This window comes from Gossypium hirsutum, chromosome A11 (assembly GCF_007990345.1).
Source record: "Gossypium hirsutum isolate 1008001.06 chromosome A11, Gossypium_hirsutum_v2.1, whole genome shotgun sequence".
Taxonomy (NCBI): Eukaryota; Viridiplantae; Streptophyta; class Magnoliopsida; order Malvales; family Malvaceae; genus Gossypium; species Gossypium hirsutum.
In genome coordinates, this window is record NC_053434.1 from 32383143 (window position 1) to 32397809 (window position 14667).

Sequence of the window (14667 nt, forward strand, 5' to 3'; positions counted from 1 at the left end):
AAGGGCAATTGCGTTGAGTTGCTCCCTTGGGTTAGATTTAGTGTTGCTTGGCAGGCTACCTTGTGGTCATTCAGAAATCAATTTGGCGAGTTGTCTAATCTGAGTTTCGAGCCCCTGGATTGATGCTTGTTGATTTTGGAGTGCCGTCTCAGTATTCTAAAAATGAGTCTCTGACATCGAGATGAATTTGGTTAGCATCTCTTCAAGGTTCGAATTTTTCTCCTACTGGTATGGTGGTTGCTGAAAGCTTGGAGGGGGTGGTGGTTTTTGATTTCCTTGGCCTCCCCATGAAAAATTTGGGTGATTCCTCCAACCTGCATTGTAAGTATTGCTATAAGGATTGTTTTGAGATCGAAGATTATTACCCATGTAATTTAACTTCTCGTTCTCCATGTAGTGGCCATAAGGTTGGTATTTTGAATTGCTCGATCCACCTTCATTTGCTTCGCACTGCATTACTGGGTGAACTTGTGAAGAACTAAGAAAACCATCAATTTTCTTATTCAAGAGTTCTACCTGATTAGATAGCATGGCGACCGAATCGAAGTTATAAACGCTGGCTGTTTTCGTTGGCTTTGTCCTCATGACATGCCACTGATAGTTATTCAGTGACATCTCCTTTATAAATTCATAGGCATCTTCAGGTGTTTTATTATTGATGGTTCCGCCAGCAGCTGTGTCAACCATTTGTCGAGTCGAAGGATTCAGGCCATTATGAAAAGTTTTAACCTATAGCCAAAGTGGTAACCCATGGTGAGGGCATCTTCGCAAAAGGTCCTTATATCTCTCCCATGCATCGTAGAGTGTCTCTAAATCCATCTGCACAAAAGAAAAGATATCATTATGTAATTTAGCCATTTTAGCCGGGGGAAAATATTTTAATAAGAACTTTTCGGTCATTTGTTCCCAAGTAGTAATTGACCCTCGTGGTAACGAGTTCAACCACTGTTTAACTTTATTCCTTAACGAAAAGGGAAATAACCGAAGACATATGGCATCATCAGAAACGCCATTGATTTTAAATGTATCGCATAGTTCCAAAAAGTTTGCCGAGTGAGCGTTGGGATCTTCGTCCTGCAAACCATCAAACTGAACAAATTGCTGTATCATTTGAATTGTGTTAGGTTTCAGTTCAAAAGTATTTGCAGCTGCAGCAGGTCTAACTAGGGGTGAGCATTCGATTGAATCGAATCGAATCGAATCGAAAATTTTCGAGTTAATCGAGTTTTCGAATCTTATTTTATCATCCTAACTTTATTTGAAATTTTCTCGAATCGAGTCGAGTGAGATGGAATTCGAATCGAATCGAATCGAATATATTTGTTCGAGTTAAGTTTTTAAAAAAATGACTAGTGTTATTTATTTTTATGTAATTTTTCAAAAAAATAATTTTCTTTAAAGTTTTTCAACATGATCATACAACAAAAAATTAAAGTAAATAAGTGAATAAATACAAGCAACACAACATCAACCCAAATAAACAACATTAATCCAAAAAAACAACAAAAAAAAAATACAACAAGATTATAATAAAAAAACATAAGTAAAAGTCAAAGTAAACAACATGAGTCGAAGTAAACAACGACATTATAATAAAAAAAAACATAAGAAAAAGTCCAAAATACAATAGAAACTTACACCACTCCAAACAAAAAAAAACACAACAAAAGTTTAATTAACCAACAACAATAACAAACCAAACCAAACTAATAACAATAACACATAAGCTCAAAAACCATTATAGAATAGTTTAAGTTTCTTCATGAGTCCAAATAAACAACAAAAACAATACAACAACATTGTAATTAAAAAAAACATAAGCAAAAGTCCAAAATACAATAGAAACCTACACCAGTCCAAAAAAAAAAGAACACAACAAAAGCTCAATTATCCAACAATAATAACAAACCAAACCAAACTAATAACAATAACACATCAGTTCAAAACCCATTATAGAATAGTTTAACTTTCTTCTTGTGCTTCAATCACAGTTGATAATCTTGAAACATCTAGTAAAAGTATTGATTGAGTTAGTTAAATGATAAAAATTGTTTGCAAAAATAAATTAAATAAACATTTAACTTTATAAACTAATGCTAAGTATGTTACCTTCTTGATCTTCAGGTATTTTGAATAAATCTAGCAAATTTAAAAACAAAAATGTTAGTTAAATTATGGGAATGCTTACTAATATAAATAATACAAAAGCTTATTTTATAAATTAAAATTTATATATTACCATCTTCCGTGGTTTGAAGTTCATCAACATAATCTTTAAGATTGATGGCATCATTAGATTTCCGAAGCCAATCTTGTGTGCAAACCAAAGCCTCGACCATGAGAGGAGTTAGAGAACTTCTAAAACTATCGAGAACACGTCCACCCGTGCTAAATGCACTTTCTGAGGCAACTGTTGAGATAGGAATAGCAAGAATATCTCGAGCCATTTGTGCAAGAATAGGGAATCTAGGACTGTTCATTTTCCACCACAATAGTAAATCAAATGAATTTGAATTGTTTACTTCTTCATCCTCACCCAAATATCTATCCAACTCAGATTTGCTTTCTAATCCAACTTGTTTCTTCTTCTTAAGGTATTTTTGTTTGGCCAAGCCCGTTTTCATTTCTGACTGATCTATTTCCATTAAACTGCAACGATTTGTTGAAGAACTAGATCTACCTTCAAACAATTCAATTCTCCCTGCGTTAGAAGAATACTCATTGAACAAGCAATGCAATTCTTTATCAATCATTTTCATAATGTCATTAGCAACATTAGGAAAAAGCAAGTTGACCCCAAAGTCCAAAAAACTCATTTTACATCGCGGATCAAAGATGACCGCCAAGTAAACTAGCATGTTGATCTTGTTTCCTTCACCTCAATACTTATTATATTTCTCTCTCATTTTAGAAGTCATAGAAATTATGTCTAGATCTCCACAATCTTGCCACCCATCAAAAAGACAATGTACATCCGTCAATACTTCAAAAAGTGAATGAGAGGTAACATGCAAAGATCCGGACACCTTCAATGTAAGATGATAAAAAGGCTCCAATACTTTTATAACTCTTCGAACAATTTCCCAATCATCAAATGTAGGAACTCCATCTCCAACAGTAAGATCAAGAAAAAAATTATGGTCATCACGTACATATGATTCAAATGCACGCTCATATTTTTCAGCCACCTTTAACATCATATATGTTGAGTTCCATCTAGTAGGCACATCTAAACACAATTGAGCCTTACTATCTATCATTTCTTCTTTTACCCGTTGGTTGAATTTTGTCAACCTCGATGGTGATGCTCTTATATACCTCACAGCACCTCTAACTCGATCCACAGACATAGAAGCATCCTTAATACCGTATTGCACAATGAGATTAAGAATGTGTGCAACACATCTCATATGAATAAATTTTCCATTTGCAATAGAAGCATTTCGATGATTGAATTTCTTTCTCAAATATTCAATGGCAACACTATTAGCTAATGGATTATCAACCGTAATAGTGAAGACCCTTTCACTCCCCCAATCTCGAAGACATTTTTCAATGGCTTGACCTATGCTTTCACCTCTATGAGCTGATATTGGGGAAAAATTTATAATCCTTTTTTGCAACCTCCACTCATCATCCACCCAATGTGCTGTTAAAACCATATAAGATATCCTCTGCAATGAAGTCCAAGTGTCTGTAGTTAAACAAACTCTACTTATATCTTTTTCAAAATAGTTCTTCATCACACTCTTCATGGAGTTAAATAAATCAAGACAATCCCTTCTAATTGTCCAACGAGATGGAAGACTAAACCGTGGGCATGCTATAGAAAGAAAGTATTTGAAACCCTCTCCCTCTACAATTTTAAAAGGTAGTTCATCCACAATTATCATACGAACTAATGCTTTTCTAACAGCATCTTTATCAAACACCTAAGTTGATAAATCAGTTGTTTCTTGGCTAAACTTCACAAATGCTAATTCTGATTGCTTCGGATTAGAAATATTACCTCGAGGTCTTTTTAGGCATGTTTTCAAATGGTTATTCAAATTTGTTGTAGAACCCGAAGTTGATTCCATGGTGTAAGTAACATCACATGTATTGCACCTTGCTCTCTTCTCCCCCTCTTTAGTCAAAAATTTGGTGAAATGGTTCCAACAAGCTGATCTTGGAGTAATCTTTTTTTGAACATTTTCATTGGTTGTTGTTTGATCATCTTTACTTGGGGAAGAATTTTGTGAACTTTGAGTTGAACTATCTCGCTTTGGATCACTCATCTACAAGTAAACATTTGTTGCAATCACTAACCATGACCAATAATTGATTTAAAATCAAACTTAATAAATCAGTTAAATTAAAAATCAATTAATATAATAGTATAATAGCATAAATTAATTAATATAATAGTACAATAGCATAAATTAAAAATAGATAGCACTTAATAACACATTATAGGGATACTAATTCATATTTGTTAAGGGTTATTGTACATCAAGTGGAATAGTGGATAAAGCTAAAATTCCCTGAACCCCCATCATCGCCCACTGTTGTAGGTTTTTTCTTCTTCAATCATTGAAGAAAAATTAGCTAATTCATAAGGAAAAAAATCATATGAGAATTTACTAATTACAACTTGAACCAGTAATACGAAATTAATTAACTAATTAACTCATTCATAGTAAGTAATACACATAAACCTAGTATCATCGGATCATATTTTGATGGGAGAATTGTAAATAAATTACATAATATTATTAGAAAATAGATCTCACTTGAAGGGAAACTGAAGTGATACATTTTTTTTTGTTTAAATTCATATTTTTAGTATAAATTTTTATTCAAACTTGCTCAAATTTGAAGTAATTATTAGACAATTTTATATAACAGTATTATGACTACAGTTTGCCAATGAAAGACTGCTTTGAAATTTAGTGTTACCATATAGCTTTGGACTTGAAAAGAAAAATAAATGAATTAAGATTAGAATTTAAAACATATGATACGATTATATCACTTAAAATTTAAATAAATATAAATTACTGTGGTTATAAGAAATTATATATAAATGAAAAGAAATATAAAAATTTATAGACGCACAATAACTGGATCCATGAGACCAATAAGGTTGGAAGAATCGATTATAAAATTATCTCGCACTTTGACTCGAGGGGCTAATATTTTAATACTAATTGATTTCTTCCAAAATGTTCTTCATACAAAATGAATTAAGATTTCCTCACTTTTCAGCCAAAACAAAATTATATTGAAGAAATAAGAAAACAACTTCTACAACGCCTCAACAGATCAAAACTTTTGTCAATATTCCAACTCACCACGTTTGATTAGTTCTTCCTTTAGTGGTTCAGGTATTTGTCGAATAAAACTGGCCTTTGCATCTGCAATCAACTTCTTTCTGCACAAAAGTAGTTGAAGGTAAGAATCAAGGTTTGACATTTATGAAGTTGATACAAATTGTGGGGATATTATTGCAGTAAAAAGAAAAGGAATTAAAAGAAAAAAGGAGTGTGTAGTGCATCTAGCAAAGGAAATAGAAAGGCCATTCGTTATGTTTTACTCCTGGAAAATTCAAAAACTTGCTGCAAAGAAAAGGGGCATACAAATTGAAATCCATGGTGAAAAGGAACCAGACATCACATAGCATCCCTCATAAACAAACATTACATCTCAAAATGACCATTTATCATAAAAAGATACATTATGAACAAAACCCGCAGCTTTTTTGCAGGCAAGAAAGCAAACTAAATTCTTGCAAACTAAACCTAAGCTCAAATCAGTTCAATCACAGCAACACTTCTATCTCATTATCCAGGTCTATATATGCGCATGTTTATATCAAGGTTGAGTAATAAATAAGCCTTAGGTTTGAAAAACAATGCTTGAAAGCATTTTATTGACTCAAAAGCTCTGGGGAACCAAATCAGCCTTGGCTTGGAAAAAGAAAAAAAAATTCTTTCTTTGCAGGTATATGCTTTTACAGAAGTTTATCATACATGCCAACAATTTACACCATTTTGATGAAAATCTACAGCAAGAAGAATGCATCAAAATTCCTAAAGAAATCATGAATGCAAAGTAAACATAAAAATTAAATTACCCATACATGGGCGTATTACATAACAGTTCAACAAAGACAAAGACTTACTCGATTTGGAGTAAAGATTTTAATTTGAAGGTTAGAATGAATTAAAAGAAGAATAAGGATTTTAATTTTAAGGGTTTTTTTTTTTGAGAAAAATAAAGTTTAAGGTTTCATGGAAATAGGGATTTGAATAAAGAGTTTAATTTTAGGGTTTCATTTCATATAAAACAGAGTTGGGGGCGGGGAGAATCAGAGAATAAGAAAAATAATTGGAAATTGGAATTGGCTGCAGCTGGGGTATGGGGGGTTTGAATTGATTTGGATTTGGGGGAGGAATGGGTTTTGGGAAAATAATATTTTGGGCAAACGGGCTTGGGTTGGGGTGGGGAAAAAATGGGATAAAATAAATTAATAAAATATTTGGGCTTGGGTTTATAATTACTAAAAGCTTAAAATCTAAAAAAATTTAAAAATATAGTTTATATTCGATTTATTCGAATTATTCGAGTTATTCGAATTCGAGAATTCAACTCGACTCGAACTCGAAATTTGAAAAAAAAATTCGAGTTGATTCGATTAATTCGATTAACTCGATTAACTCGATTCGAATAATTCAAAATTCGAATTTTTTTCGATTTTTTCGAATCGAATCAAATTTTGCTCACCCCTAGGTCTAACTATGCTCAATTCAGTTCCTATTAAAGAAGGTTTAGCATAATCATACATAGTGCGCGGAGCAGAATTTTGAGTAATAGCAATCGTAGGAGGTAGCGGATTTTCTTGGTTTTCAGCCATCTCCTCGGTGGTGGTTGAAGTATCTTCCTCTTGCTCTTTCTCTGTGTATCTTAAGCTTTGCCTTATTTCTCTTTGGTTTCTGTGAACTGTGCAATCGATCCCACTGTCAAAAAGTAATGGTCCTGACGAGTTTCTTCTAGTTATAAACTATAAAAACCTACTAGAAAAAAGGGAAAAAGAAGAATTAGTAATAAAAATTAGAGTAAAATTTAAATTGCAGAAAAAGTAAATGGCTAAAGTAATAAATATCAAGTGTTCCTAATATCTTAGTTCCCCGGTAACAGTGTCAAAAACTTGATACGTGATATTCGTGACAGGTTTTAAAAATTTATAATGAATCGTTCTTGAAACTAACTATTATCATGATGAAGGCAAGTGTACCTATCGAACAGTAGTATAGCTTTAGTAAGATCGGATTATCGAACCCAAAGGAACTAAAAGTACTAGTATCAACTTTTTTTTATTATCTAGCCTAAAAAATAAACAGGTTTTGTTTATCTAACTAATTAACTAAACTAAGAAATCACAGAAAAGAAATTTTGGGAAAATACTTTTTGGAAAACTCGATTGATTGAGACAATACCTAAGGAAAAATCCACCTAAACTTCACTTGTTATTTGACTCTGAATCGGACGATTTATTCATTCAACTTGTTCCGTAAAGATCCCTAAGTTATATTATTATCTCTCTCGAGACTAACAACGTCTAACCCCAGATTGAATAATTGAAATCACTTTCGGATTAACGCCCTAGGGTTGCATTAGCTCGATTTATGGATCCCCTTATTAGGTTTCACCCTAATTCGGCAAAATCTTGCAACGCTATCTCTAGGCGCGCAATCAACTCCGCTTAATTATGACAAATTTTCTCTTAGACAGGGTCTATTCCTCCACTAAATAAGAGTTTAACTTGAATCAATATCCTGGAATATCAAAACAAGAATTAAGAACACATAATTAAGAACAAGTCAAATATTTATCATACAATTCAGATAATAATAACAAGATCTGTCATAGGTTTCATCCCCCTTAGGTATTTAGGGGTATTAGTTCATACTAATAAAAGAAAAATCTCAAAAGAATAAAAATAACAAAATATAAGAAAACCCAAAACTCCTGTGGGAATTTGAAGGGAGATCTTCTGTAACACCCCTCACCCGTATCCAACACCGGGACAGGGCTCGAGGCATTACCGAAACTTTAACATTCATAAACATACAAAACCGGGTCACCAATTTCGCCAAAAATTTAAAACTTCTAGAACATAAGCATATCGTCCCTTATACATGCCGTCGAGGCCTATAACCTACATTAAGGCGGTTCGGTACAAAATCGAAAACATTCGGTAAACTTTGGGCGACTTAATAAATTTCTAGCTTTGGAATGTCACACGCCCCTCTAGGTGGGCTGTGTGGACTCACATGCTCGTGTGACCTAGGACACGCCCATGCCTTTAACACGTGGGCAACACTGACTTTTGGGCAAGGCCAAGATGCACGCCCATGGGCTCACCCCATGTCCAAAACTTGAGCATTCTGTTAAAATAACACGGCCCAGACACACGCCCGTGTGTCCTACCCGTGTACTAATTTGACTTCAAGTTTTAGATGCAGAGGACACATGGCCTTAACACACGCCCGTGTGTCTGACCATGTGGACCTTAATAGGCTATTTCCCAAGCCTTTGGTCACCCCTTTCTACTACTTGTGCCTAATGGTTACCAAGTTTGAGAGAAAGCATGATTATACACTTGTAAATAATCTTAATGAAAATATTTGTATGGAAACCTCATATCATTGGTTTCATACATTAATTGTTATTTCCTATTTAATGTCATGGGCTCCCATATTACATTAATCCAACTGAAATTGGCTCATTCATGTGATTCATTGCTAATTGATAGCAACCCATCATTTGTAATTAAAACCATCCATAAAATCGTAGGTCATGGCCTACTTAAATTAAGCCAATTTTTATGGCCATAGACAAAGAGATAAGCATATTTTTACATGCCTTTACTGGGCAAATCAAATGACACATATAACAAAATACTCAAAAATACTATACATGCCATTGAACAAAATAAACAGATTCTTTATACCAAAGCTTGTTTAGTTAATAGTGTGTTGCTTCTCCAACCGTCTTCCAATCCTTATGAGTCCTTGAGCTCTGTAAAACAGGGAAAAAGAGAGGGGTAAACATTTTCATGCTTAGTAAGCTCGAATAACCGAAGAGTAAACTTACCGAGTAATTTGCATACATCCATACTTAATTCATGAAATCATCTAATATGAAATGATTTCCTATCACATGCACTCAATCAATGAGTTAGTCACATAATCATGTATCATGTAAATTAACTAGATGAGCTCATCATTCAACATTTCATTCATACATGTATCCTACGTTAATCTCGTTGAGTTTCTAGGAAATCTCGATGGAATACCCAATATCCATCAATTTATTCAAATGATCTTTCCATATATGCACTCCCGCGAACCTCACATCATATGGCGGGATTACCAGTCCAGGCTAAATCCCCTATTGTATGGACTCATAAGGTGATGTCGGGATTGCCATTCTAGGCTAAATCCCTTACAGACATATACCCTTTTTGAGCTCGGATCTGAATTACCAGTCCAGGCTAAATTCAGATCCTAATCGGATTACCCATCTCGGCTAAATCCACAATGCACTCATATTCTTCGGGAGGCTTGATCATTCAAGGAACACCCATCCAGGCTAGATCCTTTTCATACTTAAGATCACGGATTACCCGTCCGGTCTAAATCCTTACTGCAACACATGCAGGATCTCCTTCCACATGTAAAACATGGTTTATCCATCGAATTTCCTTTTAACCTCAACCGAGACGGTTATCATCAAGTCATTATTAAATATGCATTTCATTCATTTTCATGCCATTAATAATGCAATCATCATGCATTCTTAAATCATACAATCATGCATATTAAGGGTTTACTTTAAGTTATCCGAACTTACCTGGGAACAGTTTCAGAGTAATGTTTTGGTTATTCTGAAACCTTGCTTTTACCTTGATCGACCTCTAGAATTTGTTCCTCGGGGTCTATAACAATAAAATTAGCTCATTAATACCCCACATAATACATTTCAAGTTTAATATCTACCCCAAGTCTAAATGACCGCTTTGCCCTTAACCTGTGGCATTTTCACGATTTAGTCCCTAGGCTCGTATAATGAAACACATACAATTTCTATCTTACCCAAGCCTAACCGAACATTTTTCTCTCTTATGGCAACCCACATTTTTCATCATTTCCTCATTTCTATCACACATTTACATCTTTTGCAAAATAGTCCCTATAATGGTTTCTCATGAAAACCAACTTGGAAAATATGGTTAACACATTTATCTTTCATATTCTTCCATGATCCATCAAAATACCAATAACTCATGCATGGGTAAATTTTTGAACATGAACCCTAGCATGAAATATGGGTAGAAATGGAAAGAACAAGCTACCGAAATTTCAAAAATACAAAGAACATGAAAAACGGTGCTTGGGAGCACTTACTATTGAGCTTGAAAATTGAAGAAACCCTAGCTATGGTGTCCTCCAAATTTTGGAAGCTATGGGAAGAAGATGAGCATATTTTTGCTCCATTTTTCCCTTTTTATTTCATTAAAATGACAAATGACCAAAATGCCCTTATGCCCTTTCTTTAAAATTTCATCCATGCAAGCCCATTTTTGTCTAAAAATTTGGAATTTGGGCAAATTAATCTCCAAGACCTTCTAATTCATAATCTATAGCAATTTCATACAAATTGCTTCTAGAATCCATATTTTTTTAATTTATTCAATTTAGTCCCTAACTTCCAATTGGACACCTTATACTTAGAATTTCTTCATAAAACCTTAACACATGCATATACTCATATTCTAGGCCTCATAATAATCATAAAAAAAATATTTTGATGTTGGATTTGTGGTCCCGAAACCATTATTCTGACTAAGCCTTAATTCGAGATGTTACATCTTCAGTCTTAATGGTGAATCCGGCTTCTGAGATGGATCGATCGGCTTTCCTTGAGCAATTCCTTGCTTCCTCCTCTGCCTCTCCCGTCTAAGTGCCTCCTCAGGTGTTTAAATAGGCTTTGGAATGCCTAAGAGCCCTCAAAATTGGCCTTTTTCGAATTGGACTAAACTTGGGCTCGGCAGAGACACGCCCGTGTGACACGCCCGTGTTCAATTGCTTAAGGACGTGGTCAAGGCTGTTAAATGGGCATGAGCGTGTGATGGACCCGTGTAACTCGTGTTTTGACCTTGCCAAAGGGACACGACCGTGTGGTCTACCCGTGTGAGGAAGTCCAGGCCATGTTGATTTCGTACGTTGGCCCATTTTCTCCGTTTCTGGCCCGTTTCTCATTCCTTTCACTCTCCTATGCTCACCTAAGTATAAAAAATGAAATTAAGGGATTAGGAGCATCGAGTTCACCAATTCTAAGGAGAAACCATCCATAAATGCGTTAAGCATGGGGTAAAAATATGTATAAATTACGGTTTATCAACTTGTTGACAAATTAATCATTTCGACACAAACTCTGAAATGTCTCATTTCATGCCCGACCACCAATACAATTGTTTCAAATCATTATACCTATTTGTACTCCCTGGATGAACGGATAAACAACCACTGTGTGCCTCGTGAAAATTTTTTTGAATGAGCTCAAAATTCTTTGGCACGCAAATTCTACCTCAGAACATTAAACAATAATCAGATTCGATCTGATAGTCTGAATCACCTGTCGATTCGCATTGCACTCTTTTAACTTACAACTCGTTGTCACACTTCTGAGTTTCACAAATTTGTTGAAGAAATACCGGTTTAGCTTTGAATTTAGCCAAAATCAAACTATCAAAAGACAAGGTTAGTTGTATGTTCATCGATCGCAAAGTAAAAAATGAATTTTTACTCAACGCATCCGCGACTACGTTCGCTTTGCCCGGATGATAATCAATCACTAACTCATAATCTTTCAGCAACTCTAGCCATATTCGTTGTCGTAAATTCAAATCTTTCTAAGTCATGATATACTTCAAGCTTTTATGATCAGTAAAGATATGTCACTTTTCACCGTATAAATGATGCCGCCAAATTTTCAGTGCAAATACAATAACGGCCAACTCTGAATCGTGCATCAGATAATTCTTTTCATGCGGTTTCAACTGTCTTGAGGCATAAGCTGTCACTTTTCCCTCTTTCATCAAAATACAACCCAAACCGTTCAGTGACGCGCCGCTGAAAATCACAAATTCTTTACCCAACTCAGGTTGAACCAAAACTGGTGCCTCAATTAACAATGCTTTCAACTGTTCAAAACTCCGCTGACATTTTTTGGGCCATTCAAACTTCACATCTTTCTGTAGCAATCATCAAGAAACCTTTTACAAAACGTTAATAGTAGCCGACTAATCCCAAAATACTTTTGACTTTGGATACATTTCTTGGTGGTTTCCAGTTGATAACGGCTGAAATCTTGCTCAATCAACTCGTATACCTTCTGCTGAAACAATATGTCCCAAAAATCCTACTTCTCGGAGCAAAAACTCGCATTTACAGAATTTAGTGAATAGTTGCTTATCCTTCAAGGTTTCTAGCACAATCCTCAAATGTTCAGCATGTTCAGATTCATCTCATGAATAGATCAGAATGTCGTCAATGAACACAACAACAAACCTGTCTAAATACAGTCTAAAAATTTGATTCATCAAGCCCATAAAAAATACAGGATATTTGTTAATCCGGAAGGCATAACAAGAAATTCATAATGCTTGTACCTTGTTCTGAATGTAGTTTTCGGCACTTCTGAATCTTTTACTCTCAACTGATAATAACCATACCGTAGATCAATCTTTGAAAACACTGTTGCTCCTTTTAACTAATCGAACAAATCATCGATTCATAGCAAAGGATATTGGTTCTTTATCGTAATCTTGTTAAGCTGACGATAATCAATACAAAGTCTCATTGATCCGTCTTTCTTTTTAACGAACAACACTGGTGCACCCCAAGGTGAAAAACTAGGTCGTGCAAAACCTGTATCTGTTAACTCTTGCAATTAAGATTTCAATTCTTTCAATTCTGTTAGAACTATTCTGTATGGAGCTATAAATATCCGTAATGTTTCCGATGTTAATTCAATGGAAAATTTGACCTCTCTGATTGGTGGCAACCTAGGTAACTTTTCTGGAAACACATCCGAATACTCACAGACTACTGGCACTGATCTAATCTTTGATTTAGACACTTTTTATCCAATACATAAGCAAGATAAGCTTTAAAACCTTTCCTCGCATATTTTTTAGCTAACATCGATGATATCACAACAGGTAATCCATTCGATTCATCAAATTCAATCCGAAGGATTTCATTATTCTAACATTTCAAATCAATAGCCTTTCGTCTATAATTCACAAACGTATCATGCAGCGTTAACCAATCCATACCCAGAATTATATCGAATTCATCAAACGGTAGTAGCATCAAATTAGCCGGAAAACAGTAACCCGAAGTCATTAAAGGATAGTTCTTGCAAACTTTATCAACTAGAACATATTTGCCTAACTCTTACAAACTCAATAGACTCAACAGGCAAACTCTTACAAGACACTAAATTCATACAGATATATGAATGGGTTGATCCAAGATCAATCAAAGCAATTATACTAGTGTCATAAAGAGAAAATGTATTGGTGATAACATATGGTGATGACGCATCTTCACGAGCGCAAATAGCGTAAGCTCTGGCAGGTGCTCTAGCCTCGGATCTCACAGCTGAATCTTTTCTCACACCTTACCACTGGTTACATTCCCCGTATTTCTAGGTGGCCTCCCTTTAGTAGCTATGTTACTCAGTCTTGCATTCTAGAATTTATCTTTCTCAACTAACTTATGGTAATCTCGAATGAAATGATCTTGTGAGCCACATTTAAGACAACCTCTATTATTCATCCAGCACTCACCAAAATGTCGTCAGCCACACTGTTGACACTCGGGCTTATTATTTCTCACGCTGCCAACACTCGATACTAATGTAGCTTAAGTTTTAGGACTTGAATATTGCTTTCCACGATATCTGTTTGGATACCCAATTGAAGCATTCGAATGAGTGTATGAATCTCTTGATTTCTTTGACGAAGTCTGATATGGTTTATTCATCGATCTTTTTCTCAAATCTCTAGCCTCGAAATTAGCTTTTTTCTTTTCTTTGGCCAATTCCTCGGCTTTGCAAGCTTGGCCAACTAGCACAACAAAGTCTTTCAACTCTAGAATCTCGACCAACAATCTGGTATCTTCATTCAGTCCATCTTCAAATCTTTTCCACATAATTGCCTCTATGGAAACACATTCTCGAGCATACTTACTGAGTCTCACAAACTCTTCATCATATTCAGTTACATACATACGGCCCTATTTCAGCTCAAAAAACTCTTTCATTTTTCATTGATAAACCGTTGACTAATATATTTCTTTCTAAACTCAGCTTGAAAGAATCCCCAGTTGACCCTTTCTTTCGGCACCACTAATACATTGTGTCCCTCAGAAGTGAAACAGCACATTTTAAACACTCAGCCGGTGTGCAAGAAAGCTCATCAAATACCCGAATCATATTTTCAAGCAAAAATTCTACTCTCCCAGGATTGTCGTCAACATTAGCTCTAAATCTTCGGCTTAATGTTTTCGAATATTATCAACTAGTGACTTATTCAATCTTAAAAATTCCACA

General features: G+C 34.9%; 1 non-coding gene across 1 annotated transcript; it reads left to right on the forward strand.

Moving 5' to 3' along the window:
- The first annotated feature begins 745 nt into the window (after nucleotides 1–745).
- Nucleotides 746–851, forward strand: LOC121210736 (small nucleolar RNA R71). The gene has a single exon (XR_005905849.1). It is a non-coding gene; the product is annotated as a small nucleolar RNA R71 (small nucleolar RNA).
- The last annotated feature ends 13816 nt before the right edge of the window (nucleotides 852–14667 follow it).